The sequence below is a fragment of the Anomaloglossus baeobatrachus genome, chromosome 5 (genome assembly GCF_048569485.1).
Source record: "Anomaloglossus baeobatrachus isolate aAnoBae1 chromosome 5, aAnoBae1.hap1, whole genome shotgun sequence".
Taxonomy (NCBI): Eukaryota; Metazoa; Chordata; class Amphibia; order Anura; family Aromobatidae; genus Anomaloglossus; species Anomaloglossus baeobatrachus.
The window spans coordinates 484,423,129-484,436,588 of NC_134357.1; the positions used below are offsets into that span (position 1 = coordinate 484,423,129).

Consider the following 13,460-nt stretch of genomic DNA (forward strand, 5'->3'; position numbering starts at 1 on the left):
CCGGGAGCTGCAGATCAGATGGGATAGATGTGAATGTGATCCAAGCTGAAGTACTTGAAAACAACCATAGTACAGTTCCGGAGCCGTGGTGATTTGGTGCCGTGTGTGGAAGTAGCTCCAAGTATCAGTTGATCGTTGGCATGCCACGTGTCAGACCCACAACACCATTCTGATATCGATGCCTGTCCCTACCACAGCTCAACAAAATATTAGTTTCAGACAAAACCTTTAAGGACCTACTTACATAAAGAACTGCTTTGAATCGTTTGGTAACGCAGGGTTGATGTTATAGTATAGTGTCTCTGAAAACTCATCGACTTTGCTCCTTTGTGAGAACAAGTCTCGTAACAACAAATACGGAGCCTTGAGAGAAGAATATTACTAGTTTAATCAGTGAAAATGAATGCCAGCTCCGTTGTTATTATAGGTAACTGCTCAGCTGTGATATTTTTATCATGTCACGTCTGAAGACGTTCTGCTGTTGCTGCAGAAATTAATGGGCAAGATGCAGCAGAAGTCTTTGTTATCAGGAGATTTAAGCGGCCATGAACCTTGAATGTTTGGTTCTTGTTTCTGTAGAAGCCAATTGAACCGTGGATATCTGTACGAGTGTGGCGGAATTAATGTTTGTCACAATGCACTTATATAATGCACTAGCTGTAGTGCGGGACATAACTGTCTCTCTCCCACTCTCTCTGCCTCCCTTTCTGTCTTTCTCTCTCTCTGTTTGCCTGTCTTCCTGCCTATCTCTCCCTCGGTCTCTCTGTCTGTCTCTCTATCCATCTCTCTCGGTCTCTCCGTCTGTCTCTCTATCCATCTCTCTCGGTGTCTCTCTTTGTCTCTTACTGTCTCTCTCTCTGTTTCCTTCTCTGTCTGCCTTTCACCCTCTCTCTGTCTCTCCCCCTGTCTGTCTCTCTATCAGTCTCTCTGTCTGTCTCTATCCGTCTCTCTCTGTCTGTCTCCCTCTCTGTGTTTCTCTGTCTTTATCTCTCTCTGTCTGCCTGTCTGTCTCTCTCTTGGTCTCTCTGTCTGTCTCTCTCGGTGTCTCTCTATCCATCTCTCTCTTTGTCTCTCACTGTCTCTCTCTGTTTCCCTCTCTGTCTGCCTTTCTCCCTCTCTGTCTCTCTCTCCCTGTCTGCCTCTCACTGTCTCTCTCTATCCGTCTCTCTCTATCTCTATCCGTCTCTCTCTGTCTGTCTGTCTCTGTTTCTCTGTCTTTCTCTCTGTCTCTCTCTCTGCCTGAATTCCTATCTCTTTCTCTCTCTCTTGGTCTCTTTCTCTTGGTCTCTCTATCCATCTCTATGTCTCTGTTTCCCTCTCTCTGTCTGCCTTTCTCCCTCTCTGTCTCTCTCTCTCTCCCTGTCTACCTCTCACTGTCTGTCTCTCTCTCTGTCTCTCTCTATCCGTCTCTCTATCTCTATCCGTCTCTCTCTGTCTGGCTCTCTGTTTCTCTGTCGCTCTGTCTTTCTCTCTGTCTCTCTCTCTCTGTCTGCCTGAATTCCTATCTGTCTCTCTCTATTGGTCTCTCTCTATCCGTCTCTTTGTCTGTCACTTTCTTTTTCTCTGCCTTTCTCCCTCTCTGTCTGTCTCTCTCCCTGTCTGTCTGTCTCCGTCTCTCTCTGTGTGGCTCTCTGTCTCTCTTTGTCTCTCTGTCTGTCTCTCTCTAACCACTTCTCCACCGAAATCATATTAACTGACACTGAGGTGGCTGTGCAAAATTTTATAATTGTACATGCGACGGTGCAGATTGCTTTAGCTGACATAAACAAACATACACAAGCACAAATACATACAATCAGCTAAAGATATATATTATATACACACACACACATGCATGCAAAGCATACTTGCTCTGAACAATTATACACGCTCACGAATAGATAATGCCCAAAGATAGCGACAGAGAGAAGGAGATTGGAGTTAAGCAATCCTGGGCTGTACCAGCAGAGTCATTAATAAATTGATGTCATCGATTTAACTTTCCACTAACAATCTATTCAATTATTTATTTTACTTGCAAAAATCTTACATTTTCCTGAGCCGATTTAATATTTCTGTCCTATAGGTGATACACATGGCAAAATACATCTAGTAAGCTGTTGTGAATTAGCAAAAGATTTAGACTTTTGCTCATGTTATCACCCTACTAAAGACTGCTTTAAACACTGCGACATCGCTAGCGATCGCACCCGCCCCGTCGTTTGTGCATCACAGGCAAATCGCTGCCCATGGCGAACAATATCGCCGGTACACGTCACACCAACTTACCTTCTTAACGACGTCGCTGTGGCCGGCGAACAACCTCTTTTCTAATGTGGCGGTGTGTGCGGAGTCACAGCGACATTACACAGCGGCACACCAATAGAAGCGGAGGGGCGGGGAGCAGCCGCATTAGCGACACGCCCTCCTCGTTGCCGGAGGACGCAGGAACGCTGTTGTTCGTCGTTCCTGGGGTGTCACACGTAGCGATGTGTGCTGCCTCAGGAACGACGAACAACCTGCGTCCAGCACCAGCAACGACATTTGGAAAATGAAATGAGTGTCAACGATCAACGATTTGGTGAGTATTTCTGATCGATAGCGGTTGCTCGTAGGTGTCAAACTCAACGATGTCGCTAACGAGGCCGGATGTGCGTCACGAATTCCGTGACCCCGACGACATATCGTTAGATACGTCGTTGCGTGTAAAGCGGCCTTTAGTGTCATTCCCCAAAGAACAACCTTTTTCATGTTATCACTTCTATTATAAATCAAAGGAGCCTGTTTCTTTCTTACTATTTACAGCTTGTTATCCATCAGCCAATAAAGGGGAGAGTGAGGGAACTCAGGGGAAATACAGGAGCTTTTCATCATGTTATCACCCCTCTTACCAATCACAGGCAGATTTCTATTGTGTGAGCATACCCCAACACTGTGATTTTGCAACTACTCTGTGAACGTCATAGACATAATTCAACAGAAAACCGAAAATTCTTACCGCAAGCTGTTACTTGCTAACTGTGGTATAACTACTACTCCTATCATACCCTAAACCGGCTGACGACACTTGCGGTATCAGTCCCTCCCCATAAACATGCATGGTTGGTTTGGCATATTCATTTCTATGAGACGAGATGAGAAGGGAATAAGCTGCTGCCAGACATATTTGACAGCAGTTTATCTCGTAAAAGAACAAAGGACCGGGCATGTGAAATTAAACGTGACCAATCCTTCTTTTCCTTGATATCTGCTATTGAAGGGCAGGAGGGAGGCCTTATACACAATAAATTGTTTGTGGGTTTTTCAGAAATCGGGGAGTTCAGCCAACTTTAAATGTGCAGAAACGCTTTAAAGGGAACCAACCACCAGGTTTTTGCCCTATAAACCAGAGCCGGTGCCATAATGGCGCTAGGATACTGATTATAATCATACCTTTAGCTGAGAAATCCTAGGCTTGCAGAATAATCCTTGTTCAGACTTTCAGAATTGATGTAATTTGTGCAGTGGTTTGAGCATCGGGTCCTCTGTAATGATTCCTCCTCCTGCCTTGTCTGCTTTTCTTTATTTACACTTTTTGCCTACCACCGTCATTACCACTGTTGGCGACGCATGCGCATTGCTATTGTGATGTTGTCTTCAATAAAATGTTGTTGAAATCAGTGCATGCGCGTACTGCGATCTCCAGCGGCATTTTACTGACGGCACCGTGGAGCTGACTATGAGTGGCGGTGGCGCATGCGCTGATGAGAAAAATTCAATCTGAGCATGCTCCGCTGCCGCTGCTCATATTCGTCTGCACAGTGTCTTCAATAAAATGCCACTGGAGATCGCAGTACGCGCTGATTCCGGAGATATTTTATTGAAGATAATGTCACAATAGCAATGCGCATGCGCGGCCAACAGTGGCAATGGTGGCGGCGTGAAATTTAAATATAGAAAAGGAGGATCTGACCCACAAGGTCCTGCCCCAATGATCAAGCCACTGCACAAATTACATCATTTCTGAAGGTTGGAACAATGATTATTCTGCAATCAAGCCTCAGATTTCTCAACTAATGGTATAATTTTAATCAGCATCCTAGTGCCATTATGGCACTGCCTCTAGTTTATAGGGAAAAAGCCTGGTGGTTGGTTCCTTTTAAAGTGAATCTGTCACCAGGTTTTTGCTACCTAATCTGAAAGCAGCATAATATAGGGGCAGAGACCCAGAATCCAGCAAAGTGTCACTTAGTGGGCTGCCTCTTGTAGATTTGATAAAATCCCTTTTCTATTCTTGCTGGTAAGCCTGCTTTCATGTTACTGATTGGCAGCTTTCTGCCTATGCACAGTATACACAGAAAATTGCCGATCAGTGCTGTGGGTGAGGTTATACAGAGCTTGGTGGATCTGGAGCAGATAAGACTGATTTTATTAAAACTGCAGCAAGGAGCCTAGTAAGTGATAAACCATTAGAATAAAGGTCTCAGTCTCTACATCATGCTGTTCTCAATTGCAATGGTAAAAACCTGGTGACAAACTTCCTTTACAAGGGTATTTTCATACAGTGGCACTCCCAACATTGCTTACAATGAAGGTGCTGCGGTAATGGTTATAGTGCTGTGTCTGCTTCATTTTTTTTTATCTCGCATCGGAAGCTATACGCAAGTGGAACCGTACCCTAAGAAAGCTTATGTGTCAGTTATTATGATTTTGGTGGTGAGAGAGGGAGAGGGTGGGAGAAAGTGAGTGGGAAAGAGAGAGAGGGAAAGTGGGAGAGGGAGAGTGGGGGAGTGGGAGAGAGGGAAAGAGGTAGAGTGGGAGGGAGGTAGAGTGGGAGGGAGGTAGAGTGAGGGAGAGGAAGAGTGGGAGAGAGGGAGAGTGGGTGAGAGGGAGACTGGGAGGGAGGTAGAGTGAGAGAGGGAGAATGGGTGAGAGAAAGTGAGTGGGAGAGATGCAGAGGGAGAGTGGGAGCGAGGGAGAGTGGGAGGGAGGGAGAGTGGGAGGGAGGTAGAGTGGGAGAGGAGGAGAGAGGGAGAGTGGGAGCGAGGGAGAGTGGGAGGGAGGTAGAGTGGGAGAGGAGGAGAGAGGGAGAGTGGGTGAGAGACTTAGTTACTATCCCGGTCAATGCCGGGTACTACAGTTAGTAACTTTATAAATGGGGGAATACTCCTTTAAGAGTAGTTTGCATTTTTACATTTTTCTACTTGTAAAGTTCTACAAATATTTCTAATTTCTGACATAGAAGGTATGTACAGTGTATCTTCAATACAAGGGGATGTTTTCCACATGCCGATACATCTAGATACTCTAACCATAACGCACCCTACTCTCGCTAACAGCCCGCTCTCTGGGTGGGTCAGGGTTACTTTTTCATTAACCCTCTTCTCTTTCATGAGAAGTTTCCTCAGTACACGTTCCTGCCGTGTAAAAGTGAATGTTTTTCTCGGGCCATGTTATCCCTGTACTCCTCTCAATCCCCTGATGTGTCTGGGGGTTTTGATCGCATCCCTCATTGCACTTGTAAGATATAAAGCCGACAATCTCAAAGGGAATCTATCACTGAGGAATGATTAAAGATTAATCTGTCCTGACACTTCCCGTATGCTGCGCTCTGAGCTTCTCAACTTCCTTAGGAAGCGTCTGTGCATACAAATAATTACAGATTTTGTTTCTGCATTCATCGGTTTTATTTAATCTGGCTTGTGAAAGCTTTGTTTTATCATATGACAACATGTTTTACATTTTTCTTTTAATTCTCCATCACGATTCTGAATTATGCCATAGATACATGTGAGGCTTGTGTTACCGCGGTTTTTGCATATTTCGGGACGATGAGAGACATATCCAGAATGGTTGTGATAAATGGAGGAGACGGGACGAAAAGCATCAAAGACCTCGGTGCTCTCTGAGTTTAGGTCATCTTCTCCATGCAGCAAAATTGCAACACCGAAACATTGCCGGAATAAGGCTGGAAACTAACGGTATAATATTCTGATGATGTTTTTTGCAGCCAAAGCTACAAGTGCAACCGAAAAGGAAGACTTGTTTCCTTCTATCCACTTCTGCCACGGAAAATTACATCTATGATATCAGCCTAAGGGGCACTTTGCACACTACGACATAGCAAGCCGATGCTGCGATGCCAAGCGAGATAGTCCCTGCCCCTGTCGCAGCTACGATATCATGGTGATAGCTGCCATAGAGAACATTATCGCTACGGCAGCTTCACATGCACTTACCTGCCCTGCGACGTCGCTCTGGCCGGCGAACCGCCTCCTTCATAAGGGGGCGAGTTGTGCAGCGTCATAGCGACGTCCCACAGCAGGCGGCCAATAGAAGCGGAGGGGCGGAGATGAGCGGGACATAAACATCACGCCCACCTCCTTCCTTCCGCATTGCAGCCGGGACGCAGGTAGGAGATGTTCCTCGCTCCAGCAGCTTCACACACAGCGATGTGTGCTGCCGCAGGAGCGAGGAACAACATTGTAACATCGGTCTTTCCCAATTCATGGAAATGACCGACGCTGCACCGATGATACGATTACGACGCTTTTGTGCTCGTTAATCGTATAAAAAATGCTTTACACACTACGATGTCGAGAGCGACGCCGGATGTGCGTCACTTTCAATTTGACCCCACCGACATCGCACCTGCGATGTCGTAGTGTGCAAAGTGCCCCTAAAAGATATCAAGCCATAATCCAGAGGAAGAACCACGTAGCTCAAGAAAGGGGATAGGATAGGATAATAAAAATGTATTGCTATGACGCCTTGTATGTGTAAACCCAGTTTGCTGCATGGTATGAATGTCTTCTTGGAGGAAAAGTATTTGTCACTCTCAAAGCTATCAGGGTTTCCAGGTGGTTTCCACCAAATATTGCTGTTATGTCTGAGGGTATGTCATCTCTTTGTACTTTAGACATGTATACATCTTTTGGACATAGTCCATAGAATACAATGCACTGAAGACTATTTTGCTCATACTTTGCAAAAATGGAAGTATATTTTGGGCAGTATGTGAATGTGACCGGCTTATTATGATTTGAAGCACGGGTTCAACATTGATTGGCTCTTGTGTTTTCAGACAAATCTAATATGATAGAGAATGGGATAAAGAGACAATATACTCATCACGTTTTGGTAGCTCTGCCATTTTACACCCTTAAAATGCTGGCCATTAGGTGTCTGCCATCTGTCTGACTGCCCACAGTCTGTTGTCAAGTGCATTCTGTTTCTTGAAGCAAAAAAGTTGAGAAGGAGCTCAGGACGTCTGGGTAAGTCTCTCTACAGGAAGAGGTAGCAGGTCTGTGTCTCTCTACAGGAGGAAGTAGCAGTCTTCGTCTCTACAGTAGGAGGTAGCGGGTCTTCATCTCTACAGGAAAAGGTAGCAGGTTTTTGTCTCTCTACAGAAATATGTAGCAGGTCTTTGTCTCTCTACAGGAAGAGGTAGCGGGTCTTTGTCTCTCTACAGGAAGATGTAGCAGGTCTTTGTCTCTCTACAGGAAGAGGTAGCGGGTCTTTGTCTCTCTATAGGAAGAGGTAGCGGGTCTTTGTCTCTCTATAGGAAGAGGTAGCGGGTCTTTGTCTCTCTACAGGAAGAGGTAGCGGGTCTTTGTCTCTCTACAGGAAGAGGTAGCGGGTCTTTGTCTCTCTACAGGAAGAGGTAGCGGGTCTTTGTCTCTCTACAGGAAGAGGTAGCGGGTCTTTGTCTCTCTACAGGAAGCAGAAGCAGGTCTTGGTCTCTCTAACGGAAAAGATAGCGGGTCTTTGTCTCTATATGAAGTGGTAGCGAGTCTTTGTCTCTCTACAGGAAGAGGTAGCGGGTATTTTTCTCTCTACAGGAAGAGGTAATGAGTCTTTGTCTCTCTACAGGAAGAGGTAGCGGGTCTTTGTCTCTCCACAGGAAGAGGTAGCGAGTCTTTGTCTCTCTAAAGGAAGAGGTAGGGGGTCTTTGTCTCTCTACAGGAAGAGGTAGTGAGTCTTTATCTCTCTACAGGAAGATGTAGTGGGTCTTTGTCTCTCTACAGGAAGAGGTAGTGGGTCTTTGTCGCTCCAAAGGAAGAGGTAGTGGGTCTTTGTCGCTCCAAAGGAGGAAGTAGCGGGTCTGTCTCTGTGCTCTTGCTCGCCTGTCTGTTAAACAGCATACAGGGATAATAGAGGGATGGGCTTTGAGTTCAGGACCGGCAACCCAATGAACAATGGCAAAAGCATTTCATGCTGCGAAGAGAAAGAAAGAATGTCCTGCACCTATAGTTCTGGCAGAGTTCTGATGAAAAGGAATGAAGCACTCAAAAACAGTGGTTGGAAAGTTATGAAAGTGAAGAAATTGGCTGTAAGACCCAGTACAGATCCTATACATATTAGAATTGTATACGACCTCAAATATGTTTTAATCTGTTGTCGGGGAATGAGGACAGCAAGAAACTTAATTTCTTCCTTGTAGCGGGGTTCAATGTGCAGGTGCAGGGCAGGTTTCAAATGATATTAAAAGGAGTTGTCCGGTCTAAAGTCATGCGTTTGCTGCCACTTACGAATCCTCCCAGCGCGCACAGTGGGCTCTGCAGGGATGCTTCGGTTTCTAAGCTGGGAATGGTGGTCATGTGATCGCAATTGTGCGATATTCGTATTCCTGACCAGAACTCGAGTAGCGGATACGGTCTTGCTCTACACAAGTGTATGGAGTAGGCGCGTCCGACTAGTAGGCACTGCCATCCAGTGGGTGCGGCCATGCTCAATACATTTGAATAGAGTGAGGCTGCACCCACTAGTCAGGTGCTGGCTGGGAACATGCATATCACACAATAGCGATCACGTGACCGCTGTTCCCGACTCCTACGGATAGGCCATCAATGTCAAGTAGTGGACAACCTCTTTAACATGTCCATCCATCCTGATTTCCCTGTGAAGTTTCTGACTTTTCCTTCTTAGCGTTACAATTTCACTGTTGAGGAGTGCATCTTTTAATCCTTTTTCTCATAACATAATCTGATATTTATTTGTGGAGACCATTTTTTGTTATGACTATTTATTTATTGCTTTTGTTGGATTCTGAGTCTAACAAAAGATGGGCTCCAAAAGACAAACTCATAGGGAATGTAGACTGTGAGCTCCAATGGGGACAGTATTGATAAAGGTCTAAAGCGCTGTGGAAATTAATGACGGTATATAAGAGTAAAACAAATTCTGGGTGTGCCTTTTAATTGTCAATTGCACTTGCTGCATATGATAAGTGTGTTATTTTGGGTTTTGATGCTATAGAATGCTCTGATAGCTTTACATGTTTGGGGTCCCACGACCACAATGCTCAGATCAGATGTGGCACCCCCGAAGACTATTTTCCGGTGTACAATACATACCGTAGAGGTACATATATAATTAATGTGATGCATTGTATAAAACGTAACTTTCTCAAGGGACTTGTTCTCTGTGTTCTTCAAATTATCTTGGAAAAAAAGGAATCATTATAAAGTCACATCTTAAAAGTCCTCCAAAAAATCTTAAGGACATGAAAACAAATTATTTTTAAGCTACATGACTCTTGATATATTTGTTTCCAAGTCTTTAGCAACAGCCAAAACTTGTAGGCCACTTATCACCAACGTCCTGGTTCATCAATGATGGATTTCAGCTCAGTTGGCAGCCTTTTAAGATCTCGGGAAGATGGACACGCTCTCGTTGCCAGGTCTCTGATTCAGTGCTCTCCTGTGCAGTGTTTCATAGCCGACGTTGCTTTGCTTATTGATCATGGTACTTTGTGAGCCACAGGAATGATTATTTCCGACCATCCTACATATCTTCTCTGGCAGGGCATTTAAAATGTCATCGCCACTTTTAAAATGAAAAATGATGCGGGGGCAAAGAAAGTAAACAAAAAAAAAAAGTTCCATTTCTTCACAAATTACAAAGCTGCACCAAACCGTTTGCTCTTTTCAGAGTAAACTGGGGTGTACTTACATTTGCAGCATCCTTCATTTACACTATGACTCTAGATAAAGCAGGATGGTCGGCTCGTCGAACAATTTTCATCAAAGAGTCGTCCAGTTTGTGACTGTCCATTTCTTTTGGGTTGCAACTTTGCAACAAAGTCGTACAGACTCTATGGCAGGTTTTTGGGGGTTTTTTATACTAGCAAAATATCAGTAACATAAAAACTTTCAATCAAGGAAATATTTTTAAACATATTGAATGCAACATAAAATAGTAAAAAAATAAAACTGAGATATCAGGAATCCAACTAAAGCTTTAGTATTTCTTGCAGCCTCATCCCCAATTACCATGTCCATGTACACAACAGGCTGAAACATATGAGAGGATCAGGAGTAACTGAATGAGAAACATATTTTATAGAAGTTAGGCTGTCCATAGAACTAGCTGAAGTTGGTGAGATCTGCTGAGAATATATTACCGTAATCTGTTGACTGTCGTGGTCATGCTCATAAAACAAGGTGGCCGTGGACAATGTACAGTGATTGAATCAATGCTTATTTGTATGTATATGTGTTCTTCAAAAACAATAGGACCAGGAGCCAAAATTCAGAAGTAATGAGTGCTGAAATTCAAAGGTTCAGGAGTTACAATTTAAAAGGATTAAGAGCTGAAACTCAAAACGAGAGGACACTGAAATGTGAAAAGAGCAGGTGCTGGAATTCAATAGGAATGAGCGATGAAATTCAGAAGGATCGAGGACAGAAATTCAAAAAGGATCGAGGGCTGAAATTCAAAAGGATCGAGGGCTGAAATTCAAAAGGATAGAGGACTGAAATTCAAAAGGATAGAGGGCTGAAATTCAAAAGGATAGAGGACTGAAATTCAAAAGGATAGAGGACTGAAATTCAAAAGGTTCGAGCATTGGAATTCAAAAGGATAGAGGACTGAAATTCAAAAGGAAAGAGGGTTGAAATTGTAAAGGAAAGAGGGCTGAAATTGTAAAGGAAAGAGGGCTGAAGTTCTAAACGAAAGAGGGCTGAAATTCTACAGGAAAGAGTGCTGAAATTCAAAAGGATCAAGCACTGAAATTTGAAAGGATCAGGCGCTAAACTTCAAAAGAATGAAGGGCTGAAATTCAAAAGGATCGAGCATTGGAATTCAAAAGGATCAGGGGCTGAAATGCAAAAGGATCGAGGGCAGAAATTCCAAAAGATAGGATGAAGAAATTTAAAAGAATCAGACGATAAAATTCCACACCAATGAGCACTGAAATTCAAAAGGGTCAGTATGACATGAAAACAGCACTGAAGATAAAAAGGATTGGTCACTGAAATTCAAATTTCCGGATCCTTTTTCTCCCTTTACAGCTGTAATTGAAAAGGAGACCGGAGGCCCCAATAAATTGAAGAGTCATCTAGTTTTGCCCAAATCAGTGAGTTTAGTTGAATTAATTTAACATGTACAGCTATTCTCCCGACAACGCAATCATTTTTAAATTCCGGTACAGTGCCCATACACCTTGTATTGCAGTCGACTGGATGCTCATTTGGGCGACTGCTATGGACTCCTCCTCTCTATATATGCATGCACAGTTTGACTGAGCATGCTTGCGTATTCAATGGTGGTAGAAGTATAATATGCTGCTAGACATCAACGATCTCTCTTTCCTTCCTCAAGTTGGAAGGCCCACACAAATACAAGATTGGCAAAACTCGTAGGTTTGACTGACTTTGCTCTTATTTGTATGGACAGCTTTTGCCCAAACTAACAAAGTTGGCATTACACATTAATGCAATGCAGATTCACACTCTGTAAAGTTTTCATGATCCTTGTATATACACTAGTACTACTACTATTACTACTACGTAATATTTCTATATACACTACTGATATAGAATGACTAAAGGACCTCATTCCCATTAGACTAATGTCGGGCGAACCCATCGATATCGACAAGTCCACCTGACACTTTAATATGTATGGGGGCGCCAGACAACTGATTCTTGGAGAAAATGTCGATTGAACATGTCCAATTGCAGATAAGCCGCCAGCATAGAAATTGGTTGGTAGCTTTCTCATAGAAAACACAAGAATGCTCAGCCGAGCAAGCACTCCTGTGTATGGGAGAATCAGCTGAGATGGCTGTCAACAAACCGATCGGCGGAAGCATTGTTTGGCTCACAGCTATCTAATGTACATGGCCTGCTTATAGAGGTTGGCAACTACGTTTACATTGATGGCCTATCTTTCGGATAGGTCATCAAGGTTTGATCGGCCGGGGACCACAACCTTGCACCGCCACCGAACAGTTATACCCGGTGCTGGCGGTGGCAGCAGGTGGCCAGAAATGTTCAGTTCCGAAGCTGCCTCATCTTCTGATAACAGCTGTGGCCGGGTACTGTACATCTGCCTCTAATTAATGTCAATGGGAGGTCCTGGTTGCGGCCGCTATTAGAAGACGAGGCAGCTCTGGAACTGAGCATTTCTGGCTGCCTGCTGCCGATAACAGCTAATCGGCAGGCTGTGGGGTGTCAGGCACCGCCAGATCAGACATTGATGACCGCTCCTAAGGATAGACTATCAATGTAAGAATAGTGGACAACCTCTTTTATTGCTGGTGGTGTGGGGTGTCGGCCCCTGGCCGATCAGACACTGATGACCTATCCCAAGGATATCCCATCAATGTAAAGATAGTGGACAACCTCTTTGATTGCTGGTGGTGTGGGGTATCGGCCCCTGGCCGATCAGACACTGATGACCTATCACAAGGATATCCTATCAATGTAAAAATAGAGGACAACCTCTTTGATTGGTGGGGATGTGGTGTTTTGGACGCCGGCAGGTCAGATATTGATGACCTATCCCTAGGATAGGCCATCAATGTAAAGATAGTGGACAACCTTTTTGATTGGTGTGTGTGGTGTCGGACCCTGGCGGATCAGACACTGATGACCCGTCCTAAGGATACACAATCAATGTAAAATTAGTGGACAACCTATTCTATGTTAAAATATACATAGGTTATGAGAAATGTGCACCACACGAGAACCTAGATTCTATAGGATGGACATACCGGATCCCAGTATTATTAGACTGAACGAGAGATAATATGACCATTTAACGTTCTAAAATATAAATGTTTATCCAATATCAATCAACCTGGTGGTAAATATACTATAAATGTGCCACGTAATGATTTTCTGCCCACGCAGTATAGCCCCAGGCTCATTGAGGAACACAGCACATGAAGATGTTTTTCCTTCTTACTTTCCCACCTCTGATGACTATATTACCATGTACATATCCCCATAGGCTACTGAAGTATTTTTAATCAAGCGCTACAGCCTCTTAGAAAGGATAACACATCCAGAACCTCCCTCTTTGGCTCCTTTTGACCTTTCCTCCTTTTGCCTTCCAACCAATTCAGGCCGGTAAATCTCACCAGGACCCTAATAAACTAACATCTTGTTCATCTCTGCTGCCAAGCCAACAGGACAATCAATCACACGGAAGACTTGATCATTTACAAGATAAGAACAAGCTCAGCGCAGGAGAAAGAAGGTAATACATACGAC

The 13,460-nt window shown here is 44.1% G+C and overlaps 1 protein-coding gene across 1 annotated transcript in view; it reads right to left on the reverse strand.

The window, feature by feature from the left end:
- Positions 1-13,460, reverse strand: part of SLC39A11 (solute carrier family 39 member 11) — a 550,060-nt gene that overhangs the window by 263,824 nt on the left and 272,776 nt on the right. The window lies entirely within an intron of this gene.